The sequence below is a fragment of the Haliotis rufescens genome, unplaced genomic scaffold (assembly GCF_023055435.1).
Source record: "Haliotis rufescens isolate VD_foot unplaced genomic scaffold, xgHalRufe1.0.p SCAF_11, whole genome shotgun sequence".
Taxonomy (NCBI): Eukaryota; Metazoa; Mollusca; class Gastropoda; order Lepetellida; family Haliotidae; genus Haliotis; species Haliotis rufescens.
Genome location: NW_025963791.1, coordinates 5,478,086 through 5,502,413, shown reverse-complemented (window position 1 = coordinate 5,502,413; position 24,328 = coordinate 5,478,086).

Sequence of the window (24,328 nt, the reverse complement as noted above, 5' to 3'; positions counted from 1 at the left end):
TAAGAATCAATTTATGTGACACTACTTAAGACAGGTAACATATTTCGTGTCTGATTTAGAAATCACCTCGACGGTTTCAACAAGATTAAAAAATCCTTTTATTCCGCCGAAATAATTCTTTCATCCAAAACGTAACTCTAAACCATGTTTTAAACTGGAAAGCCAAATTAATGCCCTGGTCAGATTCGATCACGATGCCTCCAGTGTTCACTGCTACCCGAGACTCCAACTGACCAAGGTCGGGTAGTGGTCAGTATCTGATCCCTTGACCTACGGAGCACTGACCATAGTTCTATTTGACACACTGGTTTCCGGCCCCCTGTAATGGCCATTAAAGTTTTATAAAGGATTTTCTTCAATCTTTATCTGCCCGGCGTCTGTGCTGAATTGATACCTTAACAAATACTGTTCAATGTTTCGGCCAAGCAGGATTCAGTTGTAAAACAAATCCTGTCCCCCAGCTCCAATCTTAAGATCTGTCCCCCTCAAACCGCTGCGCTCGCGTACAAAGACCCATCAAGACGTACCTGGCCCTTTGAGGTAACTGGCGTGTAAACTTGAATTTGATGGCGATTTTATTTTAGCGATAAGCTTATTGTAGACACCTTCATCGCCTGATAATCACCAATAACGTCTTAAGCGCTCGCTCTAATAAACACGTCTGTTCTAATTCTTTAACATCAGTTGCCATCGCTTTAACTCAGAGGAATCTGCTGTTAGCCATACAGCCCATTTTTACATGGTCATAAAATTGAAGTTAAATGGTGAAGAATGGCTCTGAAAGGATAATTGTTCGTAAATTCTATGATAACATCTTATTTTGGAATTTCACGATGTCATTTTAGGGTCGTTTATTTATTGGATTGAGACACATATATTTTTCAAAATACAAAAGACCTTGGCACTATCTGGAGATATAAAAAAATACATAATACCAGAAGCGACACGATTTAATTCTACATACCCCAATACGCTAATAAAAGTTTTATATGCATTTTTTTCACAAACGGCTCAACAAACGTCAAATTCATGGTCTTACGGGGAGATGAATTACCACTGTTCATTTGTTGGTCTTATAGACACTGGTCATAACACGGTGGTACCCCTTTAAAAAAGTATTTGCCTGTCCTGGTGAAATCGAACACGTTCCTAAATGGCCGGTTGACGAATAACATGTAAATATTACTTGGTCATTGACTTTCATTTATTTGTCTGCTTTGGTATAAAAGTGGACAAAACCTTTGTCACTTAAACATGGTATAGTCTGTTTGAAACGCCATATGTAACTGGAGCCTAAGACCACATTGCCTGCATGAAATACTGTACTCTCACAACTTACCATCTCTTTAGGAGAGGGGAAATGGGGTTTAACCTCGCGATCACCATTAGTGTTAGTGCGCGCGTGCGTGTTTCTGTTTGTCGCGTTTAAGATTCTTTTTCTACACCACTATTGTGTTTGTGTGTGAGTGTGTGAGTGTGTGTGTGTGTGAGCGTGTGTGAGCGTGTGTGAGCGTATGTGGGTGTGCGTGTGTGTGTGAGTGTGTGTGTGTGTGTGTGTGTGAGTGAGTGAGTGAGTGAGTGAGTGAGTGAGTGAGTGAGTGAGTGAGTGAGTGAGTGAGTGAGTGAGTGAGTGAGTGAGTGAGTGGGTGGGTGGGTGAGTGAGTGAGTGAGTGAGTGAGTGAGTGAGTGAGTGAGTGAGTGAGTGAGTGAGTGAGTGAGTGAGTGTGAGTGAGTGAGTGAGTGAGTGTGTTAGTCCGGACTAATGCCGGATTTATTGAGCAAGCACTGAGATACCATGCCCCAGTTTAACATGAATACCCTACTCAGACACAGTATACTGACTTGGAGCTGACCAATCCTTGTTTTATTCCCTTAATGCCGAGCGCAGGGTAACAACAAGTATAATCGCTTGACGTCTTTTGGTAGGACGTGGCCGGGGATCGAACCAGCGACCTTCCGCTCTACGGGCAGACGCTTTCTCCACTAGAACTGTATGTACAGAACGCTACAGATATGTTCATTGAAATGTCATATTGCTTGCAACAAACGCCATACACCGTAACAACAATTGTTTGTTGTTTAACACCGCACTCGTCTATATTTAAACTGAATGATGGCGGCGTGAAAAATAATCGAATCTGATCCATTTAGGGGCCTCTCACGACACACATATGTTGCTTGAAACCAACTCTGACACAGATTCCGCACGACTGCACGGTAACAAATTGTCTTGTGTGAGTTGTGTGTTACACCGCACTAAACGGTGTTTTGCGTATATTCCGGCATGTGTTTTGCTTATATTCCAGCATGCGAATCAGGTCATGTGGACCAATGTAACTCTGAAATCAAAGAAGACTTGGTGCAAACTGACCATGGATCATAATCCGAACCAATCTAGGATTCGAACCAACAACCTGCGGATCCTGTTTGATCCACATGTACTTTGTAAAATCATATTGCCTACATACAACGCCTGATTATTAATTCTGAAGAAACGCGTATATAATGTTTACACAGTTTACATATCAATATCATGTGTTCTCTATATAACGACCTTATCCGTGCTCGTGAGTTTCACCAGAGTGGTAAACGTCTGAGACTGCATCACTTCGGGTTTTCCTCCCACATTAAGCGGACACGCCGTGATGTCATAGGAATACTGTTCAAAGCGGCGTCAAACCCAATTCACTCACTGTGTCTTCATGCGTCATATGCCTTGATTTTAGAACGCTTTTGTTTTCAAGGAGTGGTGTGTGTGTGTGTGTGTGTGTGTGTGTGTGTGTGTGTGACCCCCGGTACCTCCATCCCAACCCCCACCCCCACCCCCCATTCCGTCTATGTGTCATCACAGTCAGCCCCAAACAACCACACCCTTGACGTACACAATCCGTTTCTATGTCACCAACCTATTTGAGGGTCATCTGATCCACACACTTTACTGACCATTTGGATTTTCCGTAACGTGATGTGATCGTTGGCCGTTTGTTACAATAAAGGATTGCCACGATTATACTAATTGGTCTGTCAATGCCATACGTTCAATACCAGAGCAGTGAATACGTCTACGTTCGTGACTTTCCTTCCACCATTTTCACCCAAAATCCAACAAAAATCTAACACGTTTCTTTTCTTAATGCAAATTGTTTGAGTGGCCGATGCTACCGGTAGGGTAGGAGATGCTTACCACTTGGGCAAAGACCTGGTGTCATCACTGATTTACAGTGATTCCTTTTACTTTCGCCACTATTTTGCCCTTTACGTGCAGTGGAATCTGTTTCTCTGGCGTTGACGTTTTATATTTCAAACCTACACGATGAAAGTGCATGGCTCCGCCCAAAACCATGACTCCATAAAAAGTTCATTCCACTCTCAATTCAAACCAAAATACATCAATACCCAACACCTACAAGACAAAATTGTAAGGTTTCATCGAAAATCATCACCACAATTGCCTCCAAACTCGGTCACATGTACACACACCCAACTCGACACCACCGGCGGTCAGTCCCAGTGTCCAGTACGCCCACGCCTCCCTCCCTGTGTAGTCCTCATGACCAACCTCCCCCGTTGAGTGGTGAGTGATTGTCCGCTGGCCAGCTCGCTGACCTAGAAGAATTACCATTACAAATGACCACTTCCTCCAAGATGGCCATAAATCAGTCGTACGTCCGTCCTCTTTGTCTTCATCTTGGACGTCAATAACTCCATCCCCTGTCCGATAAAATCTTCAAGTACCCGCCTGCTAATCATGTCGGAACTACAAGTACACCTACAAAGGCTGGTCAGCGAGAGATTGGGATCTGGACATTGGCCACGACGTCATAGCATCGACTAAGTTCTGAGTTATGAGGACAGCATCGCACCTTGCCTATCACCAGTTTTAGTCCCTGACAGCTCTGTCATTACAGGTACTCGATGCTTGTTTGATTAAACATCCAAGTTGACTTTTACAAGGGCCTCCATGCATCCTGGCTGATGATTGATATTGCAGGTAGCGCCCTTGATCGCCACTGGTCAGTTCTGTACTGTTCTGATGCTGATTCAAGGATAACAACTATTGTTCTGCCTCTGTAACCCCAGAACCCATATTGCAGGTGGAAAACCTGTTTTGTGGTCATTAACTAGAATGGCCAGTGTTAAATTCGTTACTGTTTCGGCATTGAATCGGAGGCAATCACCAATGCCATTAAGAATAGGAAATGTGTCCCTGTTTTGAAAAATAGGAACAAAATATTGAAATAAATAAACGAAATAAGTAATATTTGCTTTACTTTTGCATTAAAAAATAAAAAATGAAAAGATAGGACATGGTTTCTCTATGTGTAAGGGTTGCCGAATAATTTATGTTACATTTTTCGTGGTTATGTCAAATTGTATGTGCCGTAATAAGTACAAAAACGTAAAATGTCTACAGCGACATCACCACCCCCTACCCAACCCCCCAGACCCCACCCACCCTCTCCTTCCCCCTGTTCTGACACCAGATGACCAACTGATGAAACGTGTGAGGTCACTGTGACCCCGAACAATGCCCGGTAACCTGACCTTACCTGTTCAGAATGATTCCACAGTCACAGAGGCGCTAATCAAATAGATTCACTTTCGCCATGTCTCTGATGGCTACTCTTGATCGCTACCTGGTCATCATCCTAAGGCATCGTTGGTTGCATGGCAACAGATAGCTTCTGAATTAAACCTACTTTACCCTATGTCCTTATTCTGTTCAAAATTAAGAAAAATGCATGAGTATCAGAATAATAACTGTCTCTCTCTCCCTCTCTCTACTCACACCTTAAGCAATAATTACTCCCTCTCTCTTTCTCTCTCTCTCTCCTAACACATTAAGCAATAATTGCTCTCTCTCCCTCGCTCTCTCCTCACACCTTAAGCAATAATGACTCTCTCCCTCGCTCTCCCTCCCTCTCTCTCGCTCTCGCTCTCTCTCTCTCTCTCTCTCTCTCTCTCTCTCTCTCTCTCTCCTCACACCTTACAAAACCCTGGGCCACTTTTAGGGAGGGGTTAAAAAGTGTGATATCTAATTGAAAAGGAATCCAGGCCTCTGACCTCACCCCTCTAAAACTTGAAAGTGAAATGTGAATTCTCGAAGAGATTTTCAAGACGTTAAACTCGTAAATAATTCCTCTGCATGCATGTCATGAAAATATAGTTCAGGTGTAGTTGTGTACCGACATCGATACACCAAGAAAGGATTTTACACTGGCATGAATATACATGTACTTGTATTTTAACTCGTTTACCCCCGATGGTGATGTTGTTCGTTATCAGAGATAAAATAATACATTTAAAAATTGATAGTTATCAACTTGCACAACAAAAACTCGAGAAACGTTTTGACCTGTTAATCCCCTATCCCGCTCTGGTCTTATGGATATAGGATTGGCATCCGACATCGAACTAATGTGCTTCTGCTTCATCTTCTCCGTGCTCTTGATGGACAGTATCATATTAATAGTCGATATTTACATCAAACCAAACATTCGTTTTACTGATTTTCATTCATTCATCACTGATTTTCAGTGATCCGTTCATATAATTTTCATCACTCTTCACGCCCAACGGAATTTGCTTCGGCAGATAGTCGAGACTGCTGTCTCCACAGTCGACTCTAGGTCAGCTCCATCATACCAAACCCGTGACAACCCCAGCTTCAGATCCAGTGGGACGGAATCAACGCCCTTACAACCAACCTCATATACCTCAAAAATAAAAATTCCAAAAACCATCAACACCGAAAGACTCAACCATCAGCCAACCGTGATCAACGCTATCACGTACCCCCCGTGCACCATCAACTCATCACAGAATCCAATCAGTTATACTCCTTATGTAATACTACTGGCTTCACCGGTCAAGATGTTTACCTCATATCGCCCCTTTTGTGCACATAACAGGCTTTTCCACTCCAGTGTTACTACATCCTAATCTACTCAACTGTATAAACACTGCTCATACCTGTATATATGCATGTCAACGATACTCTGTATAAAGAAGTTGACATCCATAATTCTTTTCCTTATGTGTATCACTTCTAAATGCCTTTCAAAGACTTGATTCGACATCAATATGGAGACGATGCAGTAACATCCATATACATATATATGATCTGTGCCTCATAGCATTCATTCACCTGATGAAGGAGTAAGTATATACTCCGAAACGCTGTGTTCCTCATAATAAAGAAGTTGACATCCACAAATTAACTTCCTTAATACTCTGTACATCACCTGCTTGATAACGGCGTTAGGACCTACACCGGAACGTCGCTCATAAACGTAATAAAAAAGTTGTTCATTCCTAATATTTTATCCATTCTGAAAATAAGAAATATAGCACCCCAGTTGTGATGGAGGTATGCAGCTCAAATATAAATCAGTTGCTTCAAATATTAAAAAAAACTTTATTAATGCCAAAAGGTTAGTGCCAAACACATAATTGCACATTACTATATTATGACCAAATCACCTGTGGCGGAAGTATATGTACGCTTACAAAACGTATTTGACCTCCGACCTGTCGTAATGTTAATACACGTGTCCTACACGACGCGAAGCTATACTCGCAGTAATTCGACTCTCATTTAATGTTCCAATAATCGTAACACGCGTGACATACAAAGTTATGGAATAAAACATTTATTAAACAATCTTGAAGTTTTAAAGGTCTTCTCCTAGGTTGCGATGGTAACAAGCTGAGGAATGTTGCGAGGCACGTGTCGTGGTGAGAAACACGAGGTGCCACGTGGCGGGAGTTATTGGGTGGGGTGGGGGAAGGTGCCATCTGTCGCCCCTTTGCACGCGCCACGCGTTCGGGCGTTGTGGGGACACAATCACTTTCAACAGGGTTCAGGGTCTTCGGGTGGATAAACTGTCTTGGAGATCACACCTTTGAAATTTAACGGTCATCGAATTAATTGCTTGAATGAACTGTTTCTTTAAAAAAAATCACATGTCATGATCTTGGAATGTGCCATGTAAATCATGTCAGTGTTTTAATACGACATGTAATACCGGGTAGATTGCATTTGAACAAAGGGGTTTATCGTAGAGGTACCAAATTGGCAGCATCAACGTCCGACTGTATCATCCAAACGAACGAGCACGATAGCGTCTAAAACATGAGCTTATATTGTTGTTCGTGTGATTTACGTCACCGTGACGCGTATACGTCAGTGTCACTCATGACGTTACGGCGATACAGTTACAGAATGGTAAATCTAGCGTTGTAATGTAGTGACTGCTGTGTTGGAAGCATCTCAAGCAGAGCGCAGTCCATTCACAGAACCAGTAGGGGTCACCCGTCGCTGTCCTCCTCGCTCGGTTACGTCACGCCTGACAAAGAGGAGGTGGAGAGGGTCACTCGAAGACAAGGGGGACGCGTGACGGGTCGTGACCCTCACGTAACGCGGTCACGGGGAGGGGCGAAGATGAGATGCTTTCACTCCGTTATTGGTGTTAGAATTGACCGTTGTCCAAATAGTGAGATGAGAGTGGACATGGCTACTTCACGCAGATTAACGTGTATAGGAATGAAGAACTGAAGTTAAACCGTCCAGGTTAGATGAGCGGGGCTTTTGTTCTGCGCATGACACGATCACCCGCGGGGCACGCGCGTACAGGTGTGCGTGTCACGTGACTTGCAATTCCAAGACACTTCCTGAAATAAATTTTCAAAATATTTTGGTTACGTGAAAGTGTCAATCACACAGTGTACATAATTAGATTGAGCGATGAAGAATGGGATGACAATGATGGGGAGTAGGGGTGCCAGTGGTTGAAGTGCCATCGCTGGAATGAAGTATATGGGGAGCGGGTGGTGACACGGCATGCACCCCCTGACATCCACATCTCGGGGGTAGGGGAGGGTCATTCCCGGCTCTCTGGAAAATAGACCATTATATCGGTTGCAATTTCGTGAATATGTAACACGTTGATTTCTCACTACGGGGTCCGTGGAGTGTTTTGGTGACATTTCGTTAGGTGTGAAAAAACTAATTGAAATCACGTATGGCACCATTTTGCGAATAGTATTGAATAACGAAACTGACAGACTTTGCATGATGCAGATGCTACGTAAATGTTGATTGGGAAACACCTACAATGTTATGATAAACAAACTTATTACTTATAAACTGTTTGCGTAAATAGTATGACATGGCACAATACTTCTTTCAAAGTTGTATAATGTTTTAAGGAAATTTATAAATGGGAATTGTTTTCTTCAAATGAATGACTCCATTGTTAGCTTCCCCCTGCAAATCGCATTGTTGACAATGAGGTAAAGTTTAATGTTGTCGATACACATATCGAACAAAGGAAATTAGAAATTATATTTAGGGGATATGTTTTTTGTTGTAGTGAAGCACACAATTTTCATAAAAATTTCACCGAAAATATTAACTTTTGTGCTCGGTATATAATAATATGGTGATCGATTAGATGTTTATGTGAAAGAACGAGGACAAAGTTATAAACTTCTATTTAATGGCATTCCGTTAATAAAATCAGAAATGCAACACGTATGTCATTTCGGTTTTTCTCAAAACTGTTACGTTAACCCTTGAGGAGGCAAAACCCATCGCTCTAGGGCCGTATAAATTTTGACTTTATAATAATATAATTGTCGGCTCAAGTAAAATGGATCTGTGTAAAGACACTACTCCAACACAATTTGTTTCCCGGAAATTAAAAACCGATCTGTTTTTTTATGCAGCTCGCAAGATATACCAGCCATGACAGATTCACCACATGCATATAGTCTTATGAAAAGATAGCGTGTTCTTTAACTTCTTTTGAGTAGTGTATTATTTTGTTTTATATTTATGTATTTTTTTGTGGTGTCAATCCTGAGCATTTGTCCAGTATTTACTGGAATCAATTATTATCATTATTATTATGATTAAAATCCAATGCCAATTGTAACGAACCCATAGTTATTGCTCCATACCGTCAGTTCACTCGCAGACATGGGAGATTAACGGAGTTGTTTGTCATACACCCTGTGTGCATCGTAGCATGTACAGGCTGAATTCGAAGTTCGATCGTTTTATTGAAGTTGATTGTCATGTCGAGAACACAACGATAATTACAGCAACGGATTCTCGCACAGAGTCCGAATCTCACCTCTTGTCCAGACTCCCTGAAATGAGGACGCGTTGACCCTTATGCGTGCGTGAGTCCTTTTGTCATCGGATGGAATAGCGCATTCGCCATAATTATGTTTCTTGATTTGCCAGCACCACATCCGTGCTCGTGGGTTTCACGAAAAGGTAAACGTCTGAGACCTGCATCACTTCTGGAGTTCGGCCCAAACAAGGCTGACATGGCCTGATACAGCTGAAACACTGTTCAAACTTAAACCAAACTCACGGAGTCTACAGCTGACTTGAACAAGTGTTCGTTCAGGGAGACGCGGAGCGGTCTATAGAGTGAATAATATGTTTCTATTATGTCTTTAGTGATGAGTTACTATAACGTAATAATCAAAACTATAAATTTGATGTTTCACTTGAAGGAAGTAACGTTACGCCGGGGAGTGAAATAACGTGTAGCTGGAAGTATATCTAGACTGACTGAAAGACACGGTAGGTCGGTCCAGTGATTAATATCATGAGCATCAATCCACGCAATTGGGATACGTTGACATGTATCAACCAAGTCAGCGAGCCTGACCACCCGATCCCGTTAGTCGCCTTTTACGACAAGCATGGATTGCTGAAGACCTATTCTACCCCGGATCTAGTTTGTGAATGTGTGTCATAGTCGTTTTATGTTATGAGAATTTCTATTTTCTGTTCAAGGGGGATTAAATACATGAATTTTGACACGAGCGAGGCAAAATGAAAATAACAAACACGACCACAATAATCTCTTACTTTACAAGTCTTACAATGAGCGGTAGTAAAGATATGGTGTCGTCTATATTGACAGGACTTGGGGAAGTTACAGTCACCATGATATGAATTACGGGATGACGTCATGTATTGTGACGTCATTACAAATGACGCCAAGGAATTCCTCGTAAGGTAGACAATGATGTCTACATTATGCCAACAATAGCGAAGGTTACGCGTGTATCATGTTTTCTTTTATAAACTCGATTATTTTAAATATTTTGATAAAATATATATACATGTAATCTAAACGAAGGATAATGCCTATGAAAGATGTGTGCGGTAGCGTAGTGGTTAAAGTGTTTTCTCGTTACGCCGAAAACCCGGTTCTAAACCCAATGGATACTTTAGCCTTGTGATATGGCTTGAGTATTGCTAAAAGCGGCGTCAAACCACTCACACACTGATCAGGAATCTAAGTCCGCCTACTGTATACATGCGCCTCCATTGAGCAGGTCGGTAAGGAAATACTTAATAAATAGCAAATTTGGCTGTGTTGTCAGGTTAGAAGTTAAAAAATAGATTAGCCCAATATCCTCGAGATGTTTGATGGGATATTGTTTGTGGCACCGTTAAATGGATTAACACCTTATCATGCTAATAACATCTTTCAACAGTCTATCCAAGTAATATCACGGCGGGGGCACGAGCGGAAGGTCCGGAGTTCGATTTCCGGCCGCGTCATACGAAAAGACGTTAAAAGATGGTACTTGTTGGTACCCTGTCTGGCGCTCGGCATTAGTGGGTTAAAACTAAAACTAGCCGGCTCGGAGTCAGTATACTGTATCTGAGATGGGTATTTATGTTAAACTGTGGCATGGTATCTCAGTGCACTATGAAATCGGCATTTGTCCGGATGAGTACAAGCACACACACACACACACACACACACACACACACACACACACACACACACACACACTGACACACACACACTGACACACACACACACACTGACTGACACACACACACACACACACTGACACACACACACACACACACACACACACTCTCTCTCTCAGGGAATCCCCACAAATTTCACCAATCCAGTCCTAGAATTGTCATGGAGATACAAGTACCGCTACAATGATTTATACCCCCTCCCCTTCCCAAACCACCCCCATCCCGCTGCAACCCTACCCCTCGAACCCATGATTCCGAGACCCGTATTTGATAAAACATATTAATATTTATACATGTACAAAGGAATATAGTCACGAATAAGAACCCTGATTTCTTTTCAGCCCAAATATGGTTCGACATCCAATCTATCGAAATCGGAACATAAAATTGAAATAACGTCTTTAATCCTTTTGCAAACAGGCATACAAAATAAGAGGAAATCTCGCCTTCTGCGGACTAGCATTTTATTTCGGCAACACAAAAGCCACCGACACCCCATTCCTTTTACAATATGTGTATTGTTACATCAGGGAAACAGTGGTGTTTTACAGGTGTTGGGTAATTAAGATGGTTATTGTGTTCTTGTGGCCGCATGGGTTTGTCTTGTGAAACCCATACCACGAAGCCGATTCAATTACCGTAGAATTCGTCAAGAACTTCCACGTCTCTCTCCGAGATATGATTGTACGGGTCCAACTTTTGTAGGCAAGCATCGATCATAATTCATAAATCACTAGCGATGTTTACCGTGATATTTGGGCAATTACTCTGCTAATGGGGTGTGTCCGTTACCGGCATATGTGTGTTTGAAGTTTGGGGGACGACCCGATGTAAGCCGATCTCTCAATCATAGCACCCGAGTCGCTCAGACAATGCAATCTGACAAGCAGCGAAGGCAGACAAACGCCGCTTTTTTAATAGACCTAAAGCGAGGGTCTAAATATGAGCACCTTTAGAAAATGTGATGCTAGATAATCTCTTGAGAGAACCTTTGTAGTGTTTGGTATACCTCGCATGAATTGTTTCTTTTCTCGACCCCCTCTCTCGAATCCTGTCAAACCCTTCAAATCAGACGAGATAGGAATGACACCCGACACGCGTATAAAGGCGTTATTCTCTTAAGTTGATTCGACATGCCCATGTCTGTTTGAGAGGATGTAGTCAAGCATTATGGGTATTTCTGTATAGGTAGTGCATGTGGATAGAAACGGGCACCTGCTCAATGGAGGCGCATGTATACAGTAGGCGGACTTAGATTCCTGATCAGTGTGTGAGTGGTTTGACGCCGCTTTTAGCAATACTCAAGCCATATCACAAGGCTAAAGTATCCATTGGGTTTAGAACCGGGTTTTCGGCGTGACGAGAAAACACTTTAACCACTATGCTACCGCACACATCTTTCATAGGCATTTTCCTTCGTTTAGATTACATGTATATATATTTTATCAAAATATTTAAAATAATCGAGTTCATAAAAGAAAACATGATACACGCGTAACCTTCGCTATTGTTGGCATAATGTAGACATCATTGTCTACCTTACGAGGAATTCCTTGGCGTCATTTGTAATGACGTCACAATATATGACGTCATCCCGTTATTCATATCATGGTGACTGTAACTTCCCCAAGTCCTGTCAATATAGACGACACTGTATCTTTACTACCGCTCATTGTAAGACTTGTAAAGTAATAGATTATTGTGGTCGTGTTTGTTATTTTCATTTTGCCTCGCTCGTGTCAAATTTCATGTATTTTATCCCCCTTGAACAGAAAATAGAAATTCTCATAACATAAAACGACGATCACACACATTCACAAACTCTATAGATCCGGGGTAGAATAGGTCTTCAGCAATCCATGCTTGCCGTAAAAGGCGACTAACGGGATCGGGTGGTCAGGCTCGCTGACTTGGTTGATGCATGTCAACGTATCCCAATTGCGTGGATTGATGCTCATGATATTAATCACTGGATTGTCTGGTCCAGACTCGATTATTTACGACCGCCGTCATATAGCTGGAATATTGCTGAGTGCGGCGTTAAACAACAACAAAAAAACCAACATAAAGCAATTTATACTTTATTTTGATTTTGTTTAAAAAAAATTCAGTAGAGGTTAAAGACGATAAGACTGAATTACACATACTTAGAAACAGTGACAATGTTATCTACACTGAAGTTGCTGTCGTCTACAGTGGCACTAGGGTCAGGCAGATTGGCATCCCTCATGCCTTAATTCCAGTCGTTCGGAAAACACGACCTATCTCCTAATAATGTATGTTTATCAAGCAGTTAATTCTGACCTTTCATAACACAAAAAACAATGTCTGTTTCAGAAATAGCAGTAATTTCAATGCCTTGACCTTGGATATAGGTACCAGATAGAGGTGCATAGTCCATGTTTAATCAAATATTGAATTCGTTACAAATCTGGGTAAATTGCCTACAGGTGTATGTAGGTAACGGAAATACGTACTTGATGTTTGCAAGGAAGTATATTAACTTATTGTGTGAGGTGTTTGTATACACTCTCGCCCGGAGTCAATATCCCAGCCCGCGGCGCGCAGGCAGATTACAAGGGATTCTAATGTTGTGTATAATTAAATATAAAAACCGATTAGGCAAAAAGTAAGAGGTCATTTTCCAGATAAACAGACACGAACGATACAGATAATCACAGCTACTCGCGCATCAAAGCACCAAGGTACCTCCCACTCGAAAAGGAGAGAACGAGGGGTTTCTAGTTGATCATCTCCCCATTCTTTATCCTCATCCCGATCTCCTGGAGGAGTGTATACCCCAACACCTTCCCGGCCACGCCCTGTAATCTACACACCGTAATCACAGGACAAACGAAGCACGGGCAATGGCCAGTGGTCATTTCTCGAGAGCCCTTTAATTCAAAACCCAAACATCTCGATAATATCACTTACAACACTTCGCCGTCACTTGAATAGCTGATTAAAGTCGATTACGTCATCGGCATTGTCCCAGCACGTGGCAAATGCAGGTACTTGGCCGACGGAGGTTGTGAAGGCTTCCGTTTCAATGAAATATTCCTAAGCCGTTTCCAGCGTACCTCTTGTGAACCCAATCTAGACCCCCATGTCATATGGCCCTCGAAATATATCCCTGGGCCAGGTAGCTCTCATGTATAGGGGAATTACATACATGGATGACGACTTTGATTTGTATTATGTCCTTCATTGTAACGCTGAGGGAGATGACAATTATATCATTGTATTTATGAATGAGTGTGTATTTGTTCGTTAGGCGACACATGTGCGACTCTCAAAATCAATGACTTCCAAATCTCGGATGTTGATCGCAGAAATAAAGTCTTTGTTCCGATAAGATTAGCCAAACACAGTCACGTCGTGCACATGTCACGTTGTCGTGTCACGCGCTGGCTTTTAGCGGATATGATACATTACATTACACTTGCATTGATGTGTCAAGGGGCATAATAGATACTTATACTTAGATAATCGGAATGTCACAGATCACCACAAGAATAGGATTATAGAAAATTCAATGAAGTTATCGCCCTTTCCCTTTCTTGCCGAGCGGACCACCATTATCTGCTGTAGTTTGCTAGATAGGGAACAGATGAGGACAATTTTTTTTTTAAAATAATAACTTTTTAGCCTCAATAATAAAAATCCGACATGGAATAATTATTGGCACACCTTTCTCACAAATTCTCAAAAGAACCTTACCTTTTCTATGCTCCTGCGAACTAAATGCTTTTTTTTGGGTCAAACTATACTGCCATCATAAAATTGATACATTACATACACGATATGAACGCCACTTCCATGCCTGAGAAAATACTGGAAAAATAATTTGGTTTACAAAGAAATGTCCTCAACCAAATGTGTTGTGGTTCCTGGAAGACATCTTTGGTTCCTTCTCCCAGAGAAAATGGTAATATGTCATGAAGCAGTGTCAGACAAACAGGCATCTACAAAATACCCCCCTCACTCTTTGCAAATGAAATCAGTTTTACATTAATTTCTTGTAAATTAAATCCACAGTGTGTTAAAATCATATCAGGATGTCAGGTAACGTATGTACGTGTCAGTTTCCTTATCAATATTACCTTATTTTACCGGTATCGTAATTACAATTGTACTGTGACATCGATTTTTTCAGTTTAGATTGACTTAATTCCTTTTGTCTTCAAACCTAATAATTTAATCATTTGTGACAAGCATCAAATTTTCATTCATTTCAATACCAGAAAGATCAACCTCGAAGCACAAATGGGCACAAACAGCAGGTATTCGATTCAGAGAATACGTTATTTCTGGAAGGTTTAAATAAATAATAGCTTTATCTGTTCATTGCAACAACTCAACCATAATGTTTTATTGACCCTTTATTTCGCTTCGTATGATATCTTGATATCTGCCATTTACATTAAGCTCAATACGGCAGAAACAGATAACGAGGCCCAGTATGTCTATTAAATGTGGCTCCATTGTCTTAAAGTCGTCAGACAAACATTATCCCTCAGTGGACACCAATCTAAAAAGTGATCTTTCTAATTCGCTTTACTGCACTAGTTCATTCTTTATGTTCCTGTTCTTTTCTCGAACCAGATAATACAACCTGTTCGACCCAGTAGCCTAACCAGCCATTATTCTATTGAACATGTCCGTTGTTACATATGAACAGCGACTTAAGCACGGCCTACAGACTATATAATTAGTACCGCACGTCAAAGAATTCCATTTGCGATCAGTGCACCAGACACAACTAAGAACTCTTTTGTAACATAGTGTAACAAAGTTGCCTTGATTACAAAGCAAGGACAATCTTACAACGCAAGCTAATATTCGACGGAGACATATTGGTTATCAGATCAGGCTATCTTCATGCTTGAAGTCGGATTGCTCACGGAGTGCTGGTCTGCGCTGGCGCAGTCAAAGGTGGCGGGTAGGAAAAGGTTTGAGAACATTGCAGAGTGTTAATTAACGGGCCATTAAATTTACTAATTGCACAATCTCACGAACATTATAGCTATCTTATCGAAAGCTGCACAAAGGAAATATTTTAATTGGCTATTTTATTCAATAAACTCAATTATTGTTTTGTGATTAGTCACGACCAGGTTATAGGACTTTGTAGTATGATCAAGATACGATTTGCCTGTGAAGTGAAAGCACATTTTAAAGTGTTGCGAGTATAGTGTGTACAAAACTCGCCGGTATTGGATCACTAAGTAGAGGTGAATGAGTGGAAATTTTGCGAGAATGTTAATTAGATAAATAAATACAATGTAGAAGTGTTAAATACAGCTAGATGAAAAACATCGTAAATAATTGATAAAAATCGTTATTTTCAGGAAGTCATTTTGATGATAGTGTAAATGATGATTAGATTTGTTTGTTTTGTTATGTATTTGGGCGCGTCATATATTATTTCCCCACATGTAAGCTTGTTTTTGATGATTATGAATTTATTATGATGGTGATAATAGGGCGTAGAGAAAAATAAGATGACATTGCTAATGCATAGAAACCCAACTTCTATTTGATTGTCAAGTGATATTATGCAAGCGTTGTGTAAATGTGATTTTCTTAATATAAGGTCAGGTAGAATTCTCGTGTTTGCCGGAGCTGTTCAACCCTGACAATCGGCCCAACTGTTAATAGTGTAAATATTATGCATTCTTATTTCGTTTCCGATTTCTCAAGATATAGAAGTTCGTCTCATTTCGATGTTGCATTTTTTTTTAAACCCACATTTAAAAGTTCGCAATGAATGGAAAATGTTGTATTAGGCACTGAGGATTATATGTATTTTTAAAGAATTAACTTACAAAAGGATGAGATGGTATAGTTTTACGCCGCTTTTGAAATGTTCCACCATTACTACGGCGGGGGACAGCCGAAATTGGGTTCACACGTCATACCCATGTGGGGAATTGAACCCCGGTCTTCGGCGTGATGAGCGAACACCTTAACCACTGGGCTACCCATCCAACCCGCTTACAAAGTAAACGAAGAGAAACCCGATACCGTTAATGTGGACTTATCATCCTAATCATCAGTTGGTGATATTGTTATTATTTGCATCAACAGAATACAGAACATAGAAAAGTTAACATGCAATAAATCGTTAGAATTATCGTTGAATCTTTCGTCACGTTGCAGTCAAGAACCGCTTTGAAATAACTTTTGTGACCACAGATCAACCAAAAATGCCTGGGAAAATGAATTAAACATCTGTGCTCTTTAAGAACGTATCATATTCGATTAAGAAAAAAATACAAACTTATTGATTTAAAAAAAAAATACATAAAAAGATCGCCTTTGTCAACGGGTCGTTAGTATGTTATCAATAACGCACTGACTTTGATCCCGAACGTGATTGCGACCAGGCATTAATACCACAGCATAATTATCAAGTACACTTTGATTGCTGCTCCGCTGTTAAAAAAATAGTCCGTAAAAAATAGTCAAACTTGCTAACATTATCTTAACATTAATGACATCGGTCGTGTGATTGCACCTGTTGATTCGGCGGACATGAAAGCGAGGGGAAGCTGGTGTCCTGGACTGGTGCTCGACTAACAGTAATTAATGACATTAAGCTTAATGAAACGAACACCCATCAGCAGGTGATTCAGTTGTAGATATATTATGAGAAACTAATGGTTGAAAGATATACACACGTTCCGCCTCAATGGGATGGGTGGCAGTGTACTGTAAAAAGATGGCAATGCTTGTTGCAATTATGCCTAAAGTCGCGGAAATTAGTATGGAGTTAGGAGATGCGAGCGACAGAGCACAGCGTCTTGATGCTTGTGTGTTCCGCTTCAATGATTCGCCTTCCGATTTGTCAAAGGTCACAGCAACACGGAAGCGCCCCCTACGGTCACGTGGCGGGCACGCGACACAAATTGGAAATTAAATGGTTGGTTGTGAGGCTAAATGCTACAATAATGCACATTAAAAATGATATTTAATACGGCTATGTCTACTCGATGCTAATTGAAGCATTAAGCTATGGTGGATGTGGTGATCTCTCGTACTGATATGTATCAGCGGGTGTGGACAAGTGACCGCTGTATGAAGCTGCACGGACTGTGACGGACACCGGGACCGGACACTGGTCTCTGTTGATGGTCACAGGTTGGGTCAGTATCCGTGTGCCCTCAGTAGATAACAGAAGGACTGAAAGTGTTAATTTAAATGCATTTTAATGACAATTGAGATGCTGAATGATATGGAGAAAATGTAATTTACTTTAACAGGCGGCCATTACACATTGGCGTTCCTGTATTTCTTGGTTAATCTATCCATACGCCTGCAAAAACCAGGAATGTAGAAAAGAATAAATGTAGTATATTTAATAAAATGTCTTTGTTATAGTCGTGCCATGGTAATTACTCTAACGAAAAGAAATTAAAAAATTGTTTCTTTGCCCGATTCACGCAATGTTGAACGACCAGTAAATTTAGACAGAACGACGAATACGATTCACAGCTTCACTGGAACTTTAAGCAGTGTATGTTTCAATAAAACGCCACTAAAAGAATAATATTCCTGTCATATTTCACAAAAATGCCGAAGGAAGAATAAAGCCTTTTTTCATTTACAGTTTTGCAATATAAACTACAGTGTCCAGATATTTTTTTATTTCAAACCACCGACACAAGGCTCTGAGGGTAAAAATACGCAAAACAGTCAAAAGGCCTTTATATAAACATAATAAGAGCATGGATGTTATAACCATGATACCCCGATTATGATTCTAGGTTTGTCAGCATCATACCCTTGCTCGTTGGTTTCACCAAAATGGTAAACGTCTGAGACCTGCATCACTTGGGGCATTTCTCACGAATTAAGCTGACACGACTTGATATAACTGGAATTCTGTTAAAAGCGGCGTTGTGTAACTGTGTGCTGTTGTGTGATGTGTGATGTGAAGGTACGATGTGGTATGGCGTGGTGTGGTGTGAAGGATAGGTGTATCTTTGGTGTGGCGTGGTAGTGTGAAGGTGTGATGTGGTGTGAGGGATAGGTGTAGTTTCATTGTGGTGCGTTACTGAGTTGTGTAGAGGTGTGATGTGGTGTGAAGGAAAGGTGTAGTTTTATTGTGGTGTGTTAGTGAGTTGTGTAAAGATGTGATGTGGTGTGAAGGATAGGTGTAGTTTTATTGTGGTGTGTTACTGAGTTGTGTAGAGGTGTGATGTGGTATGAAGGATAGGTGTATTTGTATTGCGGTGTGTTGGTGAGTTTATTGTGGTGTGTTGGTGAGTTGTGTAGAGGTGTGATGTGGTATGAAGGATAGGTGTAGTTTTATTGTGGTGTGTTGGTGAGTTGTGTAGAGGTGTGATGTGGTATGAAGGATAGGTGTAGTTTTATTGTGGTGTGTTACTGAGTTGTGTAAAGGTGTGATGTGGTGTGAAGGATAGGTGTAGTTTTATTGTGGTGTGATGGTGAGTTGTGTAAAGATGTGATGTGGTATGAAGGATAGGTGTATTTGTATTGTGGTGTGTTGGTGAGTTTATTGTGGTGTGTTGGTGAGTTGTGTAGAGGTGTGATGTGGTATGAAGGATAGGTGTAGTTTTATTGTGGTGTGTTGGTAAGTTGTGTAGAGGTGTGATGTGGTATGAAGGATAGGTGTAGTTTTATTGTGGTGTGTTACTGAGTTGTGTAAAGGTGTGATGTGGTGTGAAGGATAGGTGTAGTTTTATTGTGGTGTGATGGTGAGTTGTGTAAAGATGTGATGTGGTATGAAGGATAGGTGTATCTTTGGTGTGGCGTGGTAGTGTCAAAGTGTGATGGATAGGTATAGTTTTATTGTGGTGTGTTAGTGAGTTTATCGTGGTGTGTTAGGGAGTTGTGTAAAGATGTGATGTGGTGTGAAGGATATGTGTATCTTTGGTGTGGTAGTGAGATGATGTGAAGGTGTGATCTGGTATGAAGGATAGATGTAGCTTTGTTGTGGTGTTGTGGTAGTGTGGCGTGAAGGTGGCGTAGCTTTGTTGTATCGTGGCGTGGCTTCTCGTGGCGTGGTCGTAATGTGATGTGAAGGACAGATGTAAGTTTACTGTGTGGTGTGGTGCTGTGATGTTTATGGTGTGGTGGAGATATGTAGATTTGTTATGTGGTGCCAAGGAATATTGTGTGTTGTGGTGGTGGTATTGCATGATTTAATCTAGTGGTGTGATGTTGTGTTGTATATTTTTGGTGTTCTGTACGGTTGTATATTGTTGTGGTGTGATGTCGTGGTAAACACCACACCACAACATCAAACATCACACTACAACCATGCGCCACTACACACAGGACCCTAACAATATACCACTTTTCACAAAACACCACACCACGACATTATACCTCAGCAATACGCCACAATACATGTACCGGTACACATCATTGCATCACAATAAACAATACCACAACAAAACACAAAGATACACAATAGCAAAACACTACACCAGGATACACACTACAATAGCACCTCAACACAACAATACAAGATGATAATACAAAACATTACACCAAGATACACAAGAGCACAATATTACACCACGATACACAAGAGCACAACATTACACAGAGATGCACAATAGCACAACATTACACCAAGATACACAATAGCAGAACATTACACCAAGATACACAACTACATTATACCAAGATACACAATAGAACAACATTACACCAAGATACACAATAGTACAACATTACACCAAGATACACCACAACATTATACCAAGATACACAAAAGCACAACATTACACCAAGATACACAATAGCACAACATTACACCAAGATACACAACTACATTATACCAAGATACACAATAGCACAACATTACACCAAGATACACAATAGTACAACATTACACCAAGATACACAATAGAACAACATTACGCCAAGATACACAATAGCACAACATTACACCAAGATACACCACAACATTACACCAAGATACAAAATAGAACAACATTACACCAAGATACACAATAGCACAACATTACACCAAGATACACCACAACATTATACCAAGATACACAATAGAACAACATTACACCAAGATACAAAATAGCACAACATTACACCAAGATACACAATAGCACAACATTACACCAAGATACACCACAACATTATACCAAGATACACAATAGAACAACATTACAACAAGATACAAAATAGAACAACATTACACCAAGATACACAATAGCACAACATTACACCAAGCAACACAATATATCAACTTTACACCAAGATACACAATATATCAACATTACACCAAGATACACCAAAGCATTACTCCACGATACACAATATATCAACATTACACCAAAATACACAATAGCACAACATTACACCAAAATACACAATAGCACAACATTACACTAAGATACACAATAGCACAACATTACACTAAGATACACCACAACATTATACCAAGATACACAATAGAACAACATTACACCAAGATACACCACAACATTATACCAAGATACACAACAGAACAACATTACACCAAGATACACCACAACATTATACCAAGATACACAATAGAGCAACACTACACCAAGATACACAATATATTAACATTACACCAAGATACACAATAGCACAACATTACACTAAGATACACAATACCGCAACATTACACCAAGATGCACAATAGCACAACATTACACCAAGATACACAATAGCACAACATTACACCAAGATACACAATAGCACAACATCACACCACGATACACAAAAGCACAACATTACACCAAGATACACAATAGCACAACATTACACCAAGATACACAATAGCACAACATTACACCAAGATACACAATAGCACAACATTACACCAAGATACACAATAGCACAGCATTATACCAAGATACACAATAGCACAACATTACACCAAGATACACCACAACATTATACCAAGATACACAACAGAACAACATTACACCAAGATACACCACAACATTATACCAAGATACACAATAGAGCAACACTACACCAAGATTCACAATATATCAACATTACACCAAGATACACAATAGCACAACATTACACCAAGATACACAATAGAACAACATTACACCAAGATACACCACAACAATACTCTAAGATACACAATAGCACAACATTACACTAAGATACCCAATACCGCAACATTACACCAAGATACACAATAGCACAACATTACACCAAGATACACAATAGCACAACATTACACCTAGATACACAAGCGCACAGCATTACACCAAGATACATAAGAGCACAACATTACACCACGATACACAACACCACATCACCTCAACCCAACAACACACCACGATACACAACTACACACAACATAACACTACAACAATATGCCACAATACACAACGCCACAACTTAACGAAATCAAACTTCACCAAACTTCACAACAAATACCTTATAAATAGCACCACGCCACGCCACGCCACGCCACCCCAAAACACTAAAACTAAACTATAACTACATCTCTTCATCACAACCACTGACCATCATGATGAGTGAGTGAGTGAGTTGGGTTTAACGCCGCTTATAAACATTATTCCAGTTATATCACGGCGTGCCAGCTTAATGTAGGAGGAAATCCCTAAGTGCTGCAAGTCTCACGCGCACGGGTATGGTGTTGACAAACCTAGAAACATAATCAGGGCGAACCGGGTTTCGAACCCACAATCATGGGTTTCTGGCGTGCTCAAGGGACGCAACTCTGCGCAGCGAATCGCGGCGCCTCAGACGACTGGGCCACCCGTGTCCCCTGACCATCATGAAGCTAATCAGTGCGGTACACACGTACCAAAGTATAGGATGATGTGAAGAACTGAACCGTTATATATTGGTTAGATCACGTACGTAGGGATGGTGTGTAGAACAACACCATCAACATGTCATGTCGATTTGTAACCAGTGAACACAGCCTGGACCAGACAAACCAGTCAGTACCAGTTTAGGGGATGAGTGTAGGGGATGGGGTGGGTGCTGTATATCAAATCGATAATACTAAAACCAGACTCTTTGATGCCACAAGTATTACGCCTAGCAGGTATAATATACACCTGGACAATGGGTGACAGTTGACATTTTGAGTCCCGATCCATTCCAAAAGTGGATATTTTTTATGCTTTGTATACGAGACTAACATAAAATCGATAGTTTTTTTCAAAAAAACTAATTTGGCCTTTCTGGTTAAAAAGTCAAGACAGGAAATGTATCAACATGACTGCCCTGTCGTCAATGTCAAAAAAGCATAGGAAAATATGAAAATTCACAGTCGGAAATGTCCGCGTTTTAATATTTCTAAAGTGATGCAAATAACATCGATACTGTTATTGGCTCCGTGTTCATTATAATGGCGCAACAATGGGCCATTTCGTTTATTCTGACAGTGCCCATGAAACCCGAGTGTGTCCCAGAGGAGATACCGATCACTGAGAATGCTGCATTACCCCCTTATGTAAACCGATACAGCCGATTTAGACTGTGCTTGGGAAATTGTACAGGCCTTCACGTGATTGATGACGGTTAATGATTTAATCCCGATAAAGATTTTATTTATCATTCCCAGCCCTTCCGTTCACACGAGATCTAGAGTGATCTGTTTGGCGTATCTCCTCATCCGACAGGTATTTCCTCTATCCTACACTCGCCGAGGTAATTTGGCAGTGTCCAGTATGGAAAGATGACCACTGACTTGACCAGTGGCTAAACTTAATACTGACCCCTGGACTCAGGGATACGTCGCTGAGATAAGCGTATCAAAAATCATTATGATTCGGACAGGAATATTTATTTACATCTGATAGTTTAAATAATGAGCGTATATGATTTATGGTACGGCTGACCGCAAATAGAAAGATTGCCGATGAGTGAGTGTTCTTTTGTTTGTTTGTTGTTTGTTTAACGCCGCACACAGCAAAACTCCTGGTATATGTCAGCCGTCTGTAAATAATCGAGTCTGGACCACACAATCCAATGATTGACATCATGAAAATCAATCCACGCAACTGGGATAAGATGACATGCATCAACCAAGTCAGCGAGCCTGACCACCCGATCCCGTTAGTCGCCTCTTACAACAAGTATAGTCGCCTTTTACGACATGCATAGGTTGCTCAAGACCAATTCTTGCCCGGATCTTCACGGGTCTCGTACCCACGTGATTGTCCACACAGAGTTAATCGCAGTTGTGTCTTTAGCTGTCAGGATCCGCTGGTCCGGGGTCGAATCCACCCCGATTATAAAGCTTGGTCTGTCTGCACCATACCTTTTCACTGAGGCCTCCGCCAAATATCTCATACCATCGTTTTGTTCCCCCGCCCCCGCAGTGAGCTGACACACTTGGAATAACTGAAATATTGTTTTTTTCTTCAACCCAACTCACTCTATCACAAACATGATTTATGGGTTTACTCTTTGCGTGGCCTAGTGGATACAGCGTCTATCCGGAGATCTGAAAGTCGGTGGTTCAATCCTCAGGCCGCTTCCTACCAAAAGTGG